Source organism: Gadus macrocephalus, chromosome 3 (genome assembly GCF_031168955.1).
Source record: "Gadus macrocephalus chromosome 3, ASM3116895v1".
In the NCBI taxonomy this organism is placed as follows: Eukaryota; Metazoa; Chordata; class Actinopteri; order Gadiformes; family Gadidae; genus Gadus; species Gadus macrocephalus.
Genome location: NC_082384.1, coordinates 3,470,395 through 3,487,921, shown reverse-complemented (window position 1 = coordinate 3,487,921; position 17,527 = coordinate 3,470,395). Strand labels below are relative to the sequence as shown.

General features: G+C 45.2%; 2 long non-coding RNA genes across 3 annotated transcripts; both read right to left on the bottom strand.

Moving 5' to 3' along the window:
• Positions 1-7,450: 7,450 nt before the first annotated feature.
• Positions 7,451-8,306, bottom strand: LOC132453357 (uncharacterized). Its single transcript, XR_009524657.1, has 2 exons — positions 7,861-8,306; positions 7,451-7,765 (listed from the first exon to the last, which is right to left on the bottom strand). It is a non-coding gene; the product is annotated as an uncharacterized LOC132453357 (long non-coding RNA).
• Positions 8,307-9,924: 1,618 nt separating this feature from the next.
• LOC132453371 (uncharacterized) lies at positions 9,925-12,262 on the bottom strand. Of its 2 annotated transcripts, none has more exons than XR_009524671.1 (2): positions 12,158-12,262; positions 9,925-10,329 (listed from the first exon to the last, which is right to left on the bottom strand). It is a non-coding gene; the product is annotated as an uncharacterized LOC132453371 (long non-coding RNA). The 2 variants fall into 2 exon arrangements; XR_009524670.1 differs by lacking the exon at positions 12,158-12,262 and adding an exon at positions 10,521-11,069.
• Positions 12,263-17,527: the final 5,265 nt, after the last annotated feature.

The following is a 17,527-nucleotide window of genomic DNA, read 5'->3' as shown; positions in this document are numbered from 1 at the left end:
GCTTGATAAGAGTGGCTTTTCAAGGCAGGGGTAGATCTATTTCAATGGCCTGGCCTGGAGTAGGCAGCATAGACAGCATGGATTGAATATACAAACTGTCTTAACAGAGAATTGACCCAACCAGTTGCATCATGGGCATTTATCTATGGAATTAAAGAGCTTGCTAGCTGTTTAGCTAAGCGTGCAGGAGCTCTGATTCCACCACAGCTGGTAGCCCATCTGGATCGAGCTAGGGGAACGGGAAACTGACTTGCACTCTATTACCCGAGCAGCTAATACCGCCAGGGAACCAGTGCCCTTGGTGTTATTGTTTCAGAGGAATTGTACTACCAACTCACACCATCTTGGCTGTGAGCCAATCACTTCAGAGCTACATATGTCATCCTACAGGGGACAGGTTGGCTCATCTCTGACCAGCAGTGAACAGAGGAGGCGGCCTTAGCTTGGCCTCTCAGCCGCACCACCGTCTCTCTCCAGGGGGTTGCACCCAGAGTCCTGGAGCTGATTTTAGTGTGCACTTCTATATTCAGATGGGTTGTGAATCCCCACGACTGACAGTAGGTGCAATAACGAAGCAGCATCAGGCTCTTTGGTTGAAGGATACAATGTTCCTGGGCCAGCTCCTGAGATAAGTAAAGCAGCTACGGTCGAGGTTCATGATTTTCATGACCATGAAGGGGCAAGGTCTGCCGCTCTTACTCATGTCTGCCAGCTCATGTTCAAGCTCGATAGTCCGCCTTAACTCCCCCTTTTTGGAGAAAATATGCACAGTGTGACTATTGAGGCTGCAGAAAATGTGTCTTAGTTTTAATAGGAGTAACATTCTAGATGTTTGTCTTTTAAACAATTCTGCTATTGATACACTGTAAGCCACACACACATTGACTGTCTGCATCCAGTGAGACTGCAGAATCTTGTTTGGCGTTATAAATGGTTAGATGTTCCGAGATTGATTGCTAGAATGAAGTTGAATCACCATTTCAGAAGAAAATAAGCCAAACAGACACTGGTATTGTTACACTGTTGTTATACAAATGACTGTAAAGGCCTTTGAGTGCAGTCCAGGTCCGAGCCCTTAGTGCTTCTGTCTGGGCTCTGTCTTCAGTGGGGACCTCTCTCTGACCTCTTCAGCACCGTTTCCTCCTGGCATTCTCCCTTTCTTTGGCAAGTTATCTTTCTGCCTGTCAGAAAACATTTCACAGTTTCCATTTATTCTGAGGGAAAAGGCGGACTGTAGGGATTTGAGCTTAATTATGGTCGAATCCCATTTCCCCACTGGCCTCAAGGTCTTGGCCTTGGGTTTCAACTCATCTGTTGGTCACAGCATGTTGGAGGACTCGGTGGTGTTCTCACAATGTGCCTCAAATTAGACTTGGTTTTTGCCACAGAAGATAATTAATTATTATAGGAATATGAATATATTCCTCTCATGTACACGGGACAAGGACGAGGAAGGACAAGGAACTGTGCAGGTCGGAAAGAATAGAGAGGTCACCTATTGTACTGTCCTCGGTGGGGTGTGCTAACTCCAACTAGACAGTGAGCTAAACTCTCTTCTATTCATGAACATGAAGAATGCCTTGAATTCTTGTTTGTAGATTTATTTTCATTCTTCACATTGTATTGAATCCATGTAGATAAGATCAAGAGATCAAAAGATGAAAGAGAGTGAAACTAGAAAACAAACAACAAAGTATTGCAATTAGTTAAGTCACCTAGTTTCCTTGAACAATACCTTAAGTATAGAAATCACAATAAAGCTAAATGTTAACATTTCTTAGAACTAACATTATCTTGAAGGCCACGTGTTGAAACTAACATGCATAGTTAACATTCCCGATTAGTTAGCCTTATAACTCAGTTTTGACATCATGTAATTAACATACAAAAGAGTCAACACAGCTACAACAAAGATACGATACGTACAAGCGATGCCTCTGCTGGGGAACCAACATGCAAGAAGCCTTTCTCTGGGGTAGTGACCGTCTGCACTCCCAATCAACCTGCCGTTTCTAACGTTTTCTACGCGCGCATTCTAACGTGATCTAAACTATTTTCCTTCCTGCTTCCTGTGCAGCTCGAAAATACAACGTCAAAATAAAAGTCTGGATGAAACACAAATTTAAAGCATTCAATTCAAATGAAATGCCTGAAGGGCAGAACACTCCCCGTCTGACCTTAAAGGTCACTATGAGCTTTTAAATGTCTCTGTCCTTTAACTACAGTCTTTTGGCAGAAGTAGAACTACTTCTGACACAGGTCTTAGGAACACCTTCGGAGAACCTTGATCCGATGTCCTGAGCTCCACCTTCCTTACTTTGCTGTCTCTCCCTGGAAAGACAGCTGTGATCATCGCCATAGGCCACACGTTGCGTGCGGCTTGATTGTCCTTCAGGAGCACAATGTCCCCTTCTTTCAGGTCCCGGTGGGAATCTCTCCATTTCCGGCGGACTTGCAGAGTGGGAAGGAACTCCTGACGCCAGCGACGCCAGAATCTGTCGGCAAGGGCTTGGACTTGTCTCCATTGTCTGCTGAGAAGATCCTTGTCTGTGAAGTCTCCGTGCGTTTTCTCCAGAGAGGTGAAGCGAGTGAATACCTGTTCACGGTTATTGGATAAACGTTGCCGGGGAACCCGAAAGGGAAGAGGAGCGACCCAGTTGTTTGATGTCCCTCTGTACATTTCTCGTTCCATGATTTCCAAAAAGATTATGTCCTCAAATGATGGGGCAGGTTTGTTGTCGGAATCCGTCTCGTTGAAGACCTGTAGTCCGAGGGACTCCAATGATGTCTTGTGTGGTGGGTTCTTCTGCGCCCCTCCCTGGGACATATCCTCAGTCAGCTTCATGAAGCCTTTGCAAGGTTTGAGAAAGGTGGGTCAGCCATTCTCTAGCACATTTGTCTTGAATGTGCCCACAGCCGGCCTATGTGCGTTCCCTAGGCACACGTCTCCTACTATAACCCATCCCAAATCAAGTCTTTGTGCGAAGGGGGCATTGTGAGGCCCACTCACTTGCTGCCGGACTTTATGAACCCTCACAATGTCTGCCTAGCAAGATGAGGATCTCCGCCTTGGGATCGAGCTCAGGTAAGTGCGGCGCTACACTTCGCAGGTGTGGATGGTGACGGGCTGCGTCAGGGGTCGGTATTTTGGAGCGGTCGATGAGTATGTCATTACACTCAATTAGTGATGGTAGTTGTAGGCTGGTCTGCCCATCGAGTGATTCGACCTGAAAGCCCTCTGCCTTTCTGCCTGACGTCTCAACTAGCCCAGCACAGGTCTTGAGTGAGTAGGGGAATGGTTGGCCCTTGATGTTGAAAAGCTGGAAGAAGTCTGATCGCACAAGTGAACGGTTACTTTGATCATCCAAAATCACGTACATGTTGACTGCCTTCTCACGTTGACCTTGTGGATATACTCGGACCAGACAAATCTTCGCACAGGATCTTGCTGTTCGACCTGGGCCACACACCTGGGTACAGTGTGAGCTGATGGCTGTGCTGTCGCTGTTGTGTTCCTCTTCCTCCCCGCCATTGTCTGATGGGGGTGTAGGCCTTCTGAAGACTTGAGGTGGTGGACCTGGATGCATAGCAGCATGATGTCGGTCGCTGTCACACTCCGCACACTTTACTTTTACTTTACAGTCTCTTGCAAGATGGCTAGCTGAAGTGCAGCATTTGAAACAAATCCCATGCTCTTTGAGAAGGCTTTTTCGTTCTTCGAGAACCTTCCCTCTGAATGTTCTGCATTTCCTCAGCGCATGTGGTTTGTTGTGAATGGGACAGTTTTTCTCTGGCCCATCAGGCTTTCTCTCAGGTGAGTTTGCAGGTGGGTCTTTACCTGGAGAGATGTCTGTCTTGTGAACAGATATTTTCCTCCCATAACTGTTAGAGGCTACTTTGTCTGACTTCAACCCGTTGCTGCTTGCGCATGAAAGGATAAAACTGGGGTAATTTCTCCGGCGTGCTTCATGACAGATGAAATCGGCAAAGTAATCAAATGGAGGGAAGTGGCCGTTGTTTTCTTCTTTAAACCTTGAACCTACTGTTAGCCATTTTTCCTGTAGCCCATAAGGGAGTTTCTCCACAATGGGCCCTATGCCCCTGGCTGTATCCAGGTAGGTCAATCCTGTGAGGTAACCTTCTTCTCTGGCACCCTGGAGTTCCATAAGAAGATCGCCTAGGTCCCTCAGCTTCCCATAATCTTTGGTTGATATTCTTGGAAATTCATCCAGTCTTTTAAAAAGAGCCTCTTCCATTACTTCCGGTGCGGCGTAGCACTCTTGGAGGCGGTCCCAGGCCTTTTTCAATGCAACGTCTGGATTTCCGACATACACAGAGCGGATCCTTTTGATGTGCTTGACCGACTCTGTTCCTAGCCATTTAACCAGCAGATCCAACATTTCAGTTGTTGTGAGTCCTAAGTCTGTAGTAGCATTACTGAATGATGACTGCCATGCTAGATAATTTTCAGGTTTATCATCGAATTGGTAGAGACTTGTACTCACTAAATCACGACGAGCCAGGTATCGTGCCAGGTGTTCTGTTTCAGGTGCCACACTTGCAGTGGATGGAGCATACATGGGTACGTATGATGGAGCTGTTGCCTTAAATGGTGATTTGTGAGGATGATGTGTTGTCTTGGGTTTTGTGGGCTGTCCGTTACCTCTAGCGGGTGTTGTGTGATGTCCATTATCTCCAATGTTCGTTGTTTGTTGTCCATCGCGTCTTTCCTGACTTGTATGACCTCCATTGAGTGGTGCGCTGATGTGGGTTACATACCTAGATTTAGCACTGAGAAATGGCTGCCTTGGTGTTGCATCATGCCTAGATGGTCTGTAGGGAGTTTCATCCTCTTTTATCTCTCCCTGTGGCTCAGAGTTGTGCTCTGGTGGAGGGGGCCATGTGACGTAGCTTGCGTCTGATAGGGCTACTCCAGGTGATGTGGTATGGACGGATACCCGAGTCTGTGATACGTCAAGCCCAGCTTGTGCTTCAACATATTCGTTAGTGCGTGTTGCAATTTCATTTTGCAGATCTAGTGAAGATGGATCAGTCCTGATCGAATCTCCTATGTCTAGTTCAGCTGCTTCTAGTGCCTCGGCTTGGGCAATGGCTGCAGCTGCCTCTCTTTGAAGTGCGAGTGCGCTCAATTCAGCTTCCAGCTTGGCTTTACCTAATTGTAGCTCGGCTGCCTTCTCTGCTTTTTGTACCTTGAGTGTCACCTCTCTCTCTGCAAATGTTGCTCGTGCTTTCGCCGCCTCTGCTTTAGCGCGCGCCCTTACTGCTGCACTCGATATCGATGAGGAAGAACTCTTTGATTTTCTCGTATGTACAGATACATTAGAAGTCCCGGCTAATTCCATTTTTTCTTATCTTGCTTCTTTGGACGTTGAAACTCCAGTTGAATAACGCTTTTTCACTGTACTGTCCTCGGTGGGGTGTGCTAACTCCAACTAGACAGTGAGCTAAACTCTCTTCTATTCATGAACATGAAGAATGCCTTGAATTCTTGTTTGTAGATTTATTTCATTCTTCACATTGTATTGAATCCATGAGATCAAGAGATGATGAAAGAGAGTGAAACTAGAAAACAAACAACAAAGTATTGCAATTAGTTAAGTCACCTAGTTTCCTTGAACAATACCTTAAGTATAGAAATCACAATAAAGCTAAATGTTAACATTTCTTAGAACTAACATTATCTTGGAGGCCAGGTGTTGAAACTAACATGCATAGTTAACATTCCCGATTAGTTAGCCTTATAACTCCGTTTTTACATCATGTAATTAACATACAAAAGAGTCAACACAGCTACAACAAAGATACGATACGTACAAGCGATGCCTCTGCTGGGGAACCAACATGCAAGAAGCCTTTCTCTGGGGTAGTGACCGTCTGCACTCCCAATCAACCTGCCGTTTCTAACGTTTTCTACGCGCGCATTCTAACGTGATCTAAACTATTTTCCTTCCTGCTTCCTGTGCAGCTCGAAAATACAACGTCAAAATAAAAGTCTGGATGAAACACAAATTTAAAGCATTCAATTCAAATGAAATGCCTGAAGGGCAGAACACCTATTCACAACATCTTAATAAGAAGAAGAATGGAGAGGTCACCTCTTCACTGCATCCAGAAGAATAGAGAGGTCACTTCTTTACTGCATCCTACCAATAAGAATAGAGAGGTCATCTCTTCACTGCATCCTACCAAGAGGCCATGTGGTCCATGCTGGTAGGCTGGTCTGACCACCGTGGGCTGCTGCTTCAAAAACCCGGTTATTTATCAAATGTTTTGTTAAATGGGATTAAAAAATTAAAATGTTTATAAGTATAAATAAAAGTGATTTCATTAACAGGGGAGTCAATCACTACAGCCACCCTCTCATCTCCCTGATGAGACTGGCCCCCTCTCATCTCCCCTTATGAGACTGCCACCCACTCATCTCCGATAATGAGACGAATGCCTAGATAAGGTCAAATTGGAACTTGAATTATAGACTACTAAGGGCGTGTTCACACAGGCAGTTTTTTTATATTAAAAAACACCTGACCCGGGTGGTTTTTTACCAACTAAAAAACTGACAGGGTGGTTTTGTCAAGTTCATTCTCGAGCAGAATGTTCTAGAGCCAACGTTGCAAATCAGTTACCGCATCAAAGTGGTTTGACTACGCTACAGTGTCAGTTACAATGTCGAGGATGAGAAAATTAGCCCTTGTTTTGGCGTTAGATGACAACGACGAGGATAACGATGAACCTTCCCGTTTGTGGGTGCATGACATAAACCAGGGACGGCAGCAGTACGGGGCGTTTCATAGTTTGATTCGGGAGCTACGGTTTGATAATGCACGGTTCAGTGCATATTTCAGACTCGACAAGAGTCAATTTGAAACCTTGTTGCGCATCGTTGCGCCTTCAATAATAAGGCCAGACACCCACATGAGGCAAGCCATCAGTCCAGAGGAACGACTCAGCATTTGTTTAAGGTAAATCCGCAAATATATTTATAAAAAGGACTATGAAATCAGACGCATGTCTCGTAGCTTATTTTACTACTACTACTTAAAGCGCTTTGAGTGTGTGAAAAGCGCTATATAAATGTAATCTATCATTATTATGCCTGCAAATGAAATAGAAACTGCTATCTAACTGCTAACGGCTACAATCAAGATCAACAGGTGTATGCGTGCTTGCTCAATTGTTTCAGACTAAACTAAATATCACTCTTTGGGCAGGTATCTGGCAACTGGCGATTCATTCCGGTCCATCGCTTTCGCCTTCAGGGTGGGTGTCAGCACTGTGGCAGGCATAGTTCATCAGGTCTGCACAGCTATTTGGGATTGCCTCCTGCCAGATTACATGCCCATTCCAGACAAAGCAGCGTGGAGAAAGATAGCCACTGGATTCCAACAGCTGGATTTCCCCAACTGGAAAATGGATGGGAAACACGTAGTCATTGAGGCTCCTCCCTCCAGTGGCACTCTTTATTACAATTACAAAGGCACTTTTTCCATCGTCCTTCTGGCTGTAGTCGACGCCAGGTACTGTTTCAGGCTTGTTGACATCGGGGCCTATGGAAGAAACAGTGATGGGGGAACCCTCTCCTCCTCCGCTTTTGGTACTGCCCTACGGCAGAACACATTGGGTATCCCGGATGACTCCATCCTCCCAGGGGCAGAACATCTTGGCCCGATGCCTCATGTGTTTCTGGCAGACGAAGCCTTCCCCTTGCGCCGTAACATCATGCGCCCATACCCTGGCTACAACACTGGAGAAAAAAAAGTGTTTAACACCCGTCTCTCTCACGTGCGCAGAATGGTCGAGTGTGCGTTTGGCATACTGGCATCCCAATGGAGAGTGTACCGTCGGGTGCTGTGTGTCTCTCCAGAAGTGGCAGAGAACGTGGTAAAGGCCACCTGCATGCTCCATAACTTTCTGAGGTGGGATGCCAGCACTACAATACCGGCTAGGTCATCTTCTGGAACATCCACAGCTGAGCCAACACAAGGTCTCCAGAACGCACCTCGCCTTGGCACCAACAATGCTGGCAGAGATGTTGTGGCAGTGAGGGAGAAGTTTGCTCAGTACTTCATGTCTGAAGCTGGACGAGTTCCCTGGCAGGATAACATCTAGGCACAAACATATATATATATATGTTTATTTATGTTTACATTTATTTATATATATTTATTTATTTATATTAATCCTCTATACAGTTCTCTACATTTATCTTTTTATTTTACTTGAATCCTGTTTTACTTATATTATTATCTCTACTTTCTATATTAGCTAAGAGTTTATTGTTTACTGTTTTTGTTTACTTTTTATAGTTAGTTAGTTAGTTAAGAGTTTATTGTTTATCTTATATTATTATTATTATTATAATTATTGTTTACTGTTTACTTTATGTTTTACTTTTTATAGTTATCTAAGAGTGTATTGTTTATCTTATATTGTATATAATTTTATATTGTGTTGTGTTTCTTCTGTAAACTACTGGACAATCAATTTCCTTGAGGGAGTCATCACAAAAGGATCAATAAATCTAATTTCATCACCAGCAAACACCAGATGATGTGGTGAAGTTTTCTCTGAATCTTGGAAGCAGTACCACACCCATGAACGATAAAGCTGACATAAGTTTAAATAATTTTTTTATACCTAATAGAAATTGTGTGGCTCCTATGTATATCAAAGTGGGTATTGTAGTGATAAAACAAGATAAAATGTTAAATCTCCTTCAGAATATCTAATGTAAATGTGGCAGCACGAGCTATGGAGTGATGCCCCTTTTCTTAAGGCAGTATCGGTAGCATTAATTATTGCCAGACAACGCCACCCTGGGAATTTCACCTAGAGATTTATTTTAAGTGGGCTAGCACAAATGAAGGAAAGGCACTGAGGTCCGTTATGCAATGAGGCAGAGACGGCAGTTCGATCATACAAAAATACGTTTATTTATACAAAATGTCTGTTCTTAAAACTAGAGAATTACTCACTAAGGAGGGAAATTGGGTGCTGAGATCCAATCAGTGCTGAGACCTACTGTGAACACCTGCATCCAAAGGAAAGGGGGTCCCAGGAACACCACACGTAAAACAAATGAAAAATAAACCAAATGCAAACACAATACAAAAGGGACACCGTGACCAGGACACCAGTCCACCACCGTAGGCTCAGCACCTGAATTGAGGGGGATCGCAGAGCAACCAGTTAGAAAACATAATGGAAACAAAATAATAATAAGAGAAATTAATTAAATAAACAAAATCTATAATAAGTAAACACAAGGAGAAATCAGCAAAAACTCTTACATAACATAACATACACACTTTAGAATGTAGTTGTACCAACTAAACAAAAGAGATAGCGACACAACAGGAAAAGGAACAAACTATCGCTAGCCGAATGAACGGCAAAGCGATCGGGTCCGAGCTGGCCCTGGCAAGGCGGTAATAACGTGGAGGCAAAGCAGCAGTGGTTTTTATAGGTGGATTGGCCGCCGCTGCGCCGCTACTGTCGGCCACCCAATCGGGCAGTCCCGGCCAACGTGGCGTGGAGCAGGGAACGGGACGCTATCCAAAAGCGACAGTTCAGTAGGCGGCATCGGCTATGTATCGATGAGCAGCGCGCAGCCAGCAGCAACATCCAAGTGAGCCCTATCACTGCACAGAAGCGGAAAATAGACGCACAGGAGCTACGTGACCCAGCCTCCGGCAAGCAAGAGCCTGTCACCGCACGGAAGCGGAAATGGACGCCCAGGCGCAACGTGACCCAGCCTACGGCAAGCAAGAGGCCGACAGGTGCTCTACGCCCGCCTTTATAGATAGTCTCCCACCGTGATTGGCTGGGACTGCCGCACAGCTGACAGTCACCATGACAACAAACCACATATTGCCACATAAAGAAAGAGGTACAAAGCAGATGTTTGTGTTTAAATGTAATAATTTAATTTAATAATTTCATTTATTCTCCAAACTCGATGTCATAAAACAGGGACTGCATTCTACACTTTAGCAATGCCTGTTTGCGAGGCTCCAACCTTGCCAGTGTGGGTGCAAAGCTCAATAGGAAACGCTCATGCTCATTCTCCTCTTTCGCAAGGGCACTGAGGACCTGTTGCTGGTAGGGGGTTATGGTCGCAGTGGCCTGCCTCTTCCTCCCTCTTTGTACTCTCATGGGCCCGAATTCCTGCTGCTGTTGTTGTTGAGGTGGTTGTGGGGGTGGAGATGGAGAGGGTGGGGGCCTAGATGAATGGGGTGGGGGCCTTGATGAACTGCCATTTAAAGAACCAGGCCCAGGTTGACTACTGATTGTGTCATCCAATGTAGTCTGTCAGGTAAAGGAAACACGGGACAAAACACAACATTACACAAAGCATAATTTTTTTTTCCTTCGCAATCCACAGGATTAAACACAGGACATAGTCATACAGCTGATAAACTTCACTCGTTTGATTTAGCCTACAATTATGAATTGGCCTGTTCATCATGGCACATTAGCTCAATCTCATCTAGTCTTACCTCATTGTTTTCACACATTGCATTCAAAATGCTCTCTGCTGTCTGGCTTGGCTGGTCGAAGTTACTAATTGTGAGCCTTTCCTGGACATAAGGCTCCAGGAAAGATAGAATTTTTACATATTTCCAACTGTGTTTATGTCCTCCCTCCGATCCACTCCTCCTCTCCTTCATTTCCTTTCTTTCTTTGCCGTACTTGCCTCTAAGGTATTTCCATTTGTCACGGCAATCCTCCCCTACAGTGAATAAAAGTAAACAACAGGCTAGGATTAAGCCCTACCAAGAATTTCTCTAGCAGCTACTAACGCTTTTGCGTTGTCCGTATCAACAGCCCTCAGCTGTGCCCTCAGCTGTGCGAAAGCAGCGTCCCTAGCAACCGGACATCTTTGACATCGAGCCGATAAAATCTTCCTAATAACTATAAAACTAAAGATCAGACACAATCACTGACTAAAGATTATGCAAGTAAAAAGTATATTTCTCGCTAGAAATGTTATTAGAAACACGTTTAACGGTGATAACTGGATAGTTTGTTAGGTGAGCAGATAAACATTAAAATGAATACTTAAGGTGCGGCCACACCAGACGCGTATCTCGCGTACTTTTTACGCGAGATACGTGCGTATAATGTTGCTTGACCATTTTGTGTCAAAAATGGTCGCATACGCGCAATACGCGCTATACCTGTCCCTGAGTGACTTCCACCTCCTGCGACATACGTCCACTGACAAGAACATATATACATATTAAGTTGTGTAACCTGACAAGCGGGACAGTCTGTTGTAGTAGTATCACTTAATATTACTGCTAACTGGTGCTACCGCTAACCGGCGCTAACTTTTTTCATAGTAGAACACAACCGATAGCTGAAGCCAAGCAAAATACACGCACACATTATTCACTGATCTTACCAGGAACGCCAATATCCTCTGCCACGTCGACCCACGCCCTCTCTGTTTTGTTCCTGTCCCTGTACGACACCATCGTGGTGTCGTACAGGACAGGACGGCCGCACACGACGACGATGATATTTTGATCCACCTCCATTTCTGTTCGTGTAGTGTCTGTAGTGTTGATCAGCAGAGAAATAGTCCGCCAAGACGTTGAGGTTGCTTAGTAACCAGAGACTCTGTCCATGCAAGTGAACGGAGCGTTCCCTCTTCGTCATAACTATCAAACCAAACATCCTTCACATTCACCGAGCGAACTGCACATAAAATGCACATTTCTCGCTAGAAATGTTTCCATAAAAGCATTTAATGGCGTAACTATGTTACTATTTCCACACAGAATAAAGAAAGATGTCGGCCGTATGCTTCTGTCCAAGCTCACTACTCTCTGCCAGTGACGTCGGGTCAAGCTCAACGCTGATTGGGCAATATGGCTAATCGTCATGCGTATGAGCTTAAAAAGTTCAATTTTTGGAACTCTTGAAATGTACGCGATATACGCGATATACGCACTATACACGTGTATAGCGCGTAAATATACGCGCCTCATACGCGCAATACGCGCGTACAACGTTGCTTATACGCATATTACGCGTAATACGCGCGTATACCAATGGTTCCCTATGGAAAAAATGGCGATTTCATACGCGAAGTACGCGAAATACGCGTCTGGTGTGGCCGCACCTTTACACTTATGTCCCAAAATCCCACCGATCGTCCTCCAGATACTCTCCTTGTGATAAATGTTGTGGTATAATTTGTTGGTCATGTCATACAACTCAACATGTTCACTGACAAGAAACATGTTGTCAGTGAACAAAAACTGCCTGTAAACTGCCTGTGTGAACACCCCCTTAGGGCGTGTTCACACAGGCAGTTTTTTTTTATTAATAGTAAATAGAATAAAATTAATAGTTTTTTTTATTTATTTTTAAGAGTATTTTTATTATATTTATTCAGATAGGCTACAAACATACACCGTTCTCCACCTAACCGTACACGAATGGTCTTGGCCCCGCACACTCAAGTGGAATGTTTTGTTCCACAACCCGTCCTTCCTGGTCGCTTTGTTCTGATGGGCGGCCCACTGAGTTACGATCCTTGAGGTATGACCGCGCTACGTCATCAGCGCTCCACACAGGAGCAGGTACGACGGGTCCTGGTTCGTCTTTTAAACATTGCTGCCGACCAGAGAGAGCAAACTTCAGACAGGATAACCGAGCCGCCTCCCGTCCGGAGCTGGAACCACGCCACTGACAGTGTTGGCTCTTATCGCTGCTTCCACGTCAGCATGGCCGAATCGAGTACAGGGAAGGAGAAAAAGGTAATCCGCAGTAACTTGTGCGCTACAAGGCCTGCTAGATATTCATGCGCTCCTTCTAAAGAGGCTGCAATGCAACCCCCGCCGGGGGCATGCATCCTAACGTGGGCAATTCTTTATGTAGGAAATACTTAGGATACGTTCTTTGAAAGGACGTTCTTCCAGCAGGGCGGGAGGGGGGAGCAAAAAAAACAAAAAAGTAGGAGGTAATGCTGAGCTTCAAAAACTATTTAATCAAAGAGACAACCATTTCAATTATTGGAGTACACTCGCTTTAGTTCACATATGGCACCATAGGCTCTGTGGTTAAACTTCAGGTTCTGGAGCTGCTGTTTCATCCGCATCTTACCTTGCCTTTGCAGGGAGAGGCTGAAAGGGATCAGAGGTAGACAATAAGTTAGCTGTGAATTTGGTAATGAATTCAGTGAGGTAATCTATAGATGGTAAATGAATAAACCATTACTTGTCAACAATTGTACTTTAGTGTAACACGTCAGCAGAGTTGACAAATACTCGCAGCCAAAGACATAAGTAAACAAAAAACGTAGCTTTAACAGAAATATTGAATGTCAATCTTGATTTAAAACAAAGAAAAAAGATTGTGCACAGACTAAATATTATAAGACAATTAACCTAATTTAAAAAATTGTAAAATGAGATGAGATTGATGAGATTACTTTTACTGCATTTGAAAAGTAAATTCACTACTTATTAGCCTACTTTACTTTCCCGTTTCTTAATTTACTGTGTAGATAAATGGACAAATATCATAGCTCTATCATCACCTTGCTATGATAGGCTAACGTGCCGAGGCAAGCATCATATGCCACACGATTATACATTTTAAAAGGTTTGTGTGGCATAGGATTGGATTTCCCCTTGTTAATTTGGTTTGTTTAGAACCAGTTGCTATGGAAACGTGACGATACACTTTAATATATTGCCGGAGCATGGCTGACGCCGACCGCTACGCTCGATCTATCTCACCACGGAGCAACAGGTGGATACAGTCTGTGCTTGCGCTTTGATTAGTGGAGTCTGTGGATGACATCTAATCAGTTGGTCGCTGACATTAATTGAGCAAGTTTGGATTCTGGTCAAACCTTAGTCCTGTTACGTATTTTAAGAACCTGAGCTGCCTCCACATAGCCTCTAGGAAGCAGATTCAAACACACAAGCTGTATTACCCTCACTTAACCACTAGGAAGCAGGACCAAACATATAAGCCGTAAATACTATACATAGCCACAAGGGGAGCAAGACCTTATTGAAGGCTGCTCCATCCACAGAAGGCAGCACCTTTAGATAGGTGAAGAAGCCGAAGCCATTACGTCACCCCGGCCACGCCCACTGCATAGGCCACACCCACTTGACGTCCTCTAGCGGGTGATTCGAAGTGAAGAGGCCAGAGATCAATAGGTAGACGGCAGAGAGCCACCGGGCCTAAGCCCGGGGGCTTGAAGTAGATCACGCATAGGCGTCGATTACGGGGGGGACGGGGGGGACATGTCCCCCCCACTATTTGAAATACGAATTTTGTCCCCACCACTTTTAAAAATGTGCAAACCAATTGCGACTGAAAAAATCCCCACATACTCAACCGAATTCGTCGAGTCTAAAATCATGCGATAGGCGCGCACGAAGACATCATTTATTAGATAGACCTACCTAATAAACCGTTGGAACATACACGACCGGAACCCATAGCAACGCCGGTAAACAAACCCAGACTCCCGAGAAGCCCAATCCCTATGAGCTCCCCGCGCTACGGCCATCCGGAGGCGCACAGAGCTTTTTGCCATGATGTTATATATACAATTATATTATATGATATACTATTATATATAGAGCTCCGAGAGTCGCAAACGGCAACAATCACTTTCTCCTCCATGCTGCAGTTCACCCCGGACTGCACTGCACTGAGTTTGACGGTTGAACGCTGATTGGCTGTTACGTTACACATGTCACTCAGTGGCCACGCTGTTGAACGCTGATTGGCTGTCATCACGCGAAATTCGTGTCAAAGTTCAAATATTTCAACTCGAGCGAATTTGTCGCGCCACAAATCCTCGTGAACGCGCTCGCCTGTGCACGGCGAAAGTGTGGCGCGACAAATCAAAACAAATCCAAAAAATTCGCCCGATACGCGTCTATACGTTCACTTTGTATGGGATCTTGTTGCCCCGTCGCGTTTGGTGTGAACGCACTGGAGAAGTTTCAAGATAGACAGCCAAAATTGACATTTTTATTCAGAAAATAGCCGGTCCTTTTGCTTCCTGTAAAAAGCATGTTTGTGACACGATATGGATACATCATTTAGCCTGCATGTGGAGGGCCACATAAGGTAAGAAATTGGTTTACGTAAACTTTGCTGCTGGTTCTGTTTGCTCGTGATGACCTGGCCAAAGGTTACCCACGGTCCTAAGCAATTGTGATCTGATTCTGGTTGGGGCTCCAGCTAGTATGCATTGTATAGATTGCAGCTAGTAGCAGCTACACACGGTGCGATTGCTATGCCAATGTGGTTATAGTTGTTTTGTCTGATTGAGATATGTGACGACTTGGAGCCTGGTAGGCCTATCCTGACATAAATATGTTCTCGCATAACCTGTGTGATTATCCTAAACTGTAGGGGATTTTATCTGCGGGCAATTTGCTAATGATGTTGCAATGAGTGAAGTCTACATTGGTCCTTCGCAAGTGTTTACTGGTGGTCAGGATTTGGCAGATGCAATTCTCCTCTGGGCGCTTGTTTTTTTTTTTTTTTTTAATGCAGCATAACATATGCTACCAGCAGCCCTTGCTCGTCTTCAAAAGGCTGATGCTCAGTACCTCGTTTCATTTCGTACCCCCTTTACAGTCTGGCATTGTTTGTCTGGTAAACTTTGTTGCCAACACTGTTCTTTGTCCTGTGTGTATTAGTATTACATATCCCGAGCCAATACCATGGTGTTTCCAACGCAGTTTTGCAAAACAAGCCAAAACACAAACTGTGTTTTCAACTTATTGTTCGAATAGTTATATATTGTAATGCAGCGTTGAATGGATGAATAGCTTACATAAGGGTACCCAGCACTTTTCAAACCACACTCAAGCTTATGGTTATTGTCCCCACCACTTCTAAAAACAAACTGACGCCCTTGAGATCACGGTATTTTCCTCTCCACGCGTTAGATACAATTCCCTCCCTTAAAGGCCCACTATGCAACAAGTTTTCTTGGTTTTGGCACGCACATTTCTCTACACAGCGCCCCCTACAGCTTCGTAGTAGATATTTCACAACACTGTCGTAACAACTCGTTGACGACCCTTCCCCATGCACTTCTACGCGAGCCATGTGCATTTGTTTTCAAAGAAGCCGGCGAATGCGTGGGTCTCCCATGTCCGAAGTAGATGTTCATAAAGTGTAGGCAAGGTTATACATTTTTAAAAGGGTGTATTTGTATTGCAATAAACATAAATCCATCCTTTTTTATAGTTGACGGGGAGAATTTATATCCTAGATTATAATTGTTTTATCTTAGGTTGAACAGAACAATCAGTGTAAGAGGTTTGGCCAACATAATAATCTAAATTAACAAGAACCTGGATTCGGGGATTCAGTCTGTATCTGGGGGACGAGACAGACGAACAGCAAAACACCCATGGAAACAAAGGTGTTTATATGGTTGCAACCAAGCAAGCTAGAAACATACAGGGCTCACAACAAAACGGTTGAGCAAACACATTTGTACAGAGACTATCAACATCAAGAATACCACTGTCACGGTCTCTCCCACCGGATCCTAGCTGCCGCTAGTTTTCTCTGTCTGTCATGTTCTGTTCCATGTACGGGGGCGTGGCCTGCTGAACTCAGTTGAACCCAACCGAGCCACGGTGATCACCCGCACCTGACCATCATCACCAATCACGGCCACCTGTATATCTTCCCCAGTCATTCAACCCTTCGTCGCCAGATCGTCAACTACGCTTACCTAGTTAAGTTATCCTCCGACCTCTCTAGCCTTTTCCTAGTATTCTCGTTGTTCTCGTTTACCACTCGACTCTCCTCTCCTGCAGGAATACCAGTTCCTCCGAACCGTCGAGGGTGACTACCTGTCCGGCAATCCACCCAACCAACCATCTCCGGATCGCCACAGACATTCTCCTCTGCTCTGTGTAGCAATAAACTGGTTAATTGCTACCAACCTCTTCCTGTCGTCATTTGTGCCGTGCGTTTGGGTTCACCCCGTCTTGCCCCGTAACAGTACGATCTGGCCAAAAGATGGACCCAGCCGACACAAATGACGCAGCCGATTCCTTGGCCGCTCGCTTAGCGAATTTAACCCAGGAGGTACGCCGCCAAGGCGGCCTCGGGGTAGAACATTCCCGGAACCTGAGGGAGGCTTCCGCAAGCCTAGCCCGATTTGCTACGGCATTGTCGTCCCTCGAGTCACGGCTGACACTCTCGACCCCTCCCTCTGGTTCGTCCGCGGATCTCCCCGCTACGGTCCCTATCGTTCGTCGGGAGCCCTACGTCCCAACCCCGGCACCATATGGGGGCGATCCTGGAGCCTGTCATGGGTTCCTTCTCCAGGTGGGAGGAGTTTTCCAGCAGCAGCCACTCACCTACGCCACCGAGACCTCCCGCATCACCTACCTCGTCGCCTGCCTTCGAGGGGTGGCGCTTACCTGGGCTTCGGCTGAGATGGACCGTGGGGGTCCCGAGGCCTCGAACTATTTAGCCTTTACTACGGCGC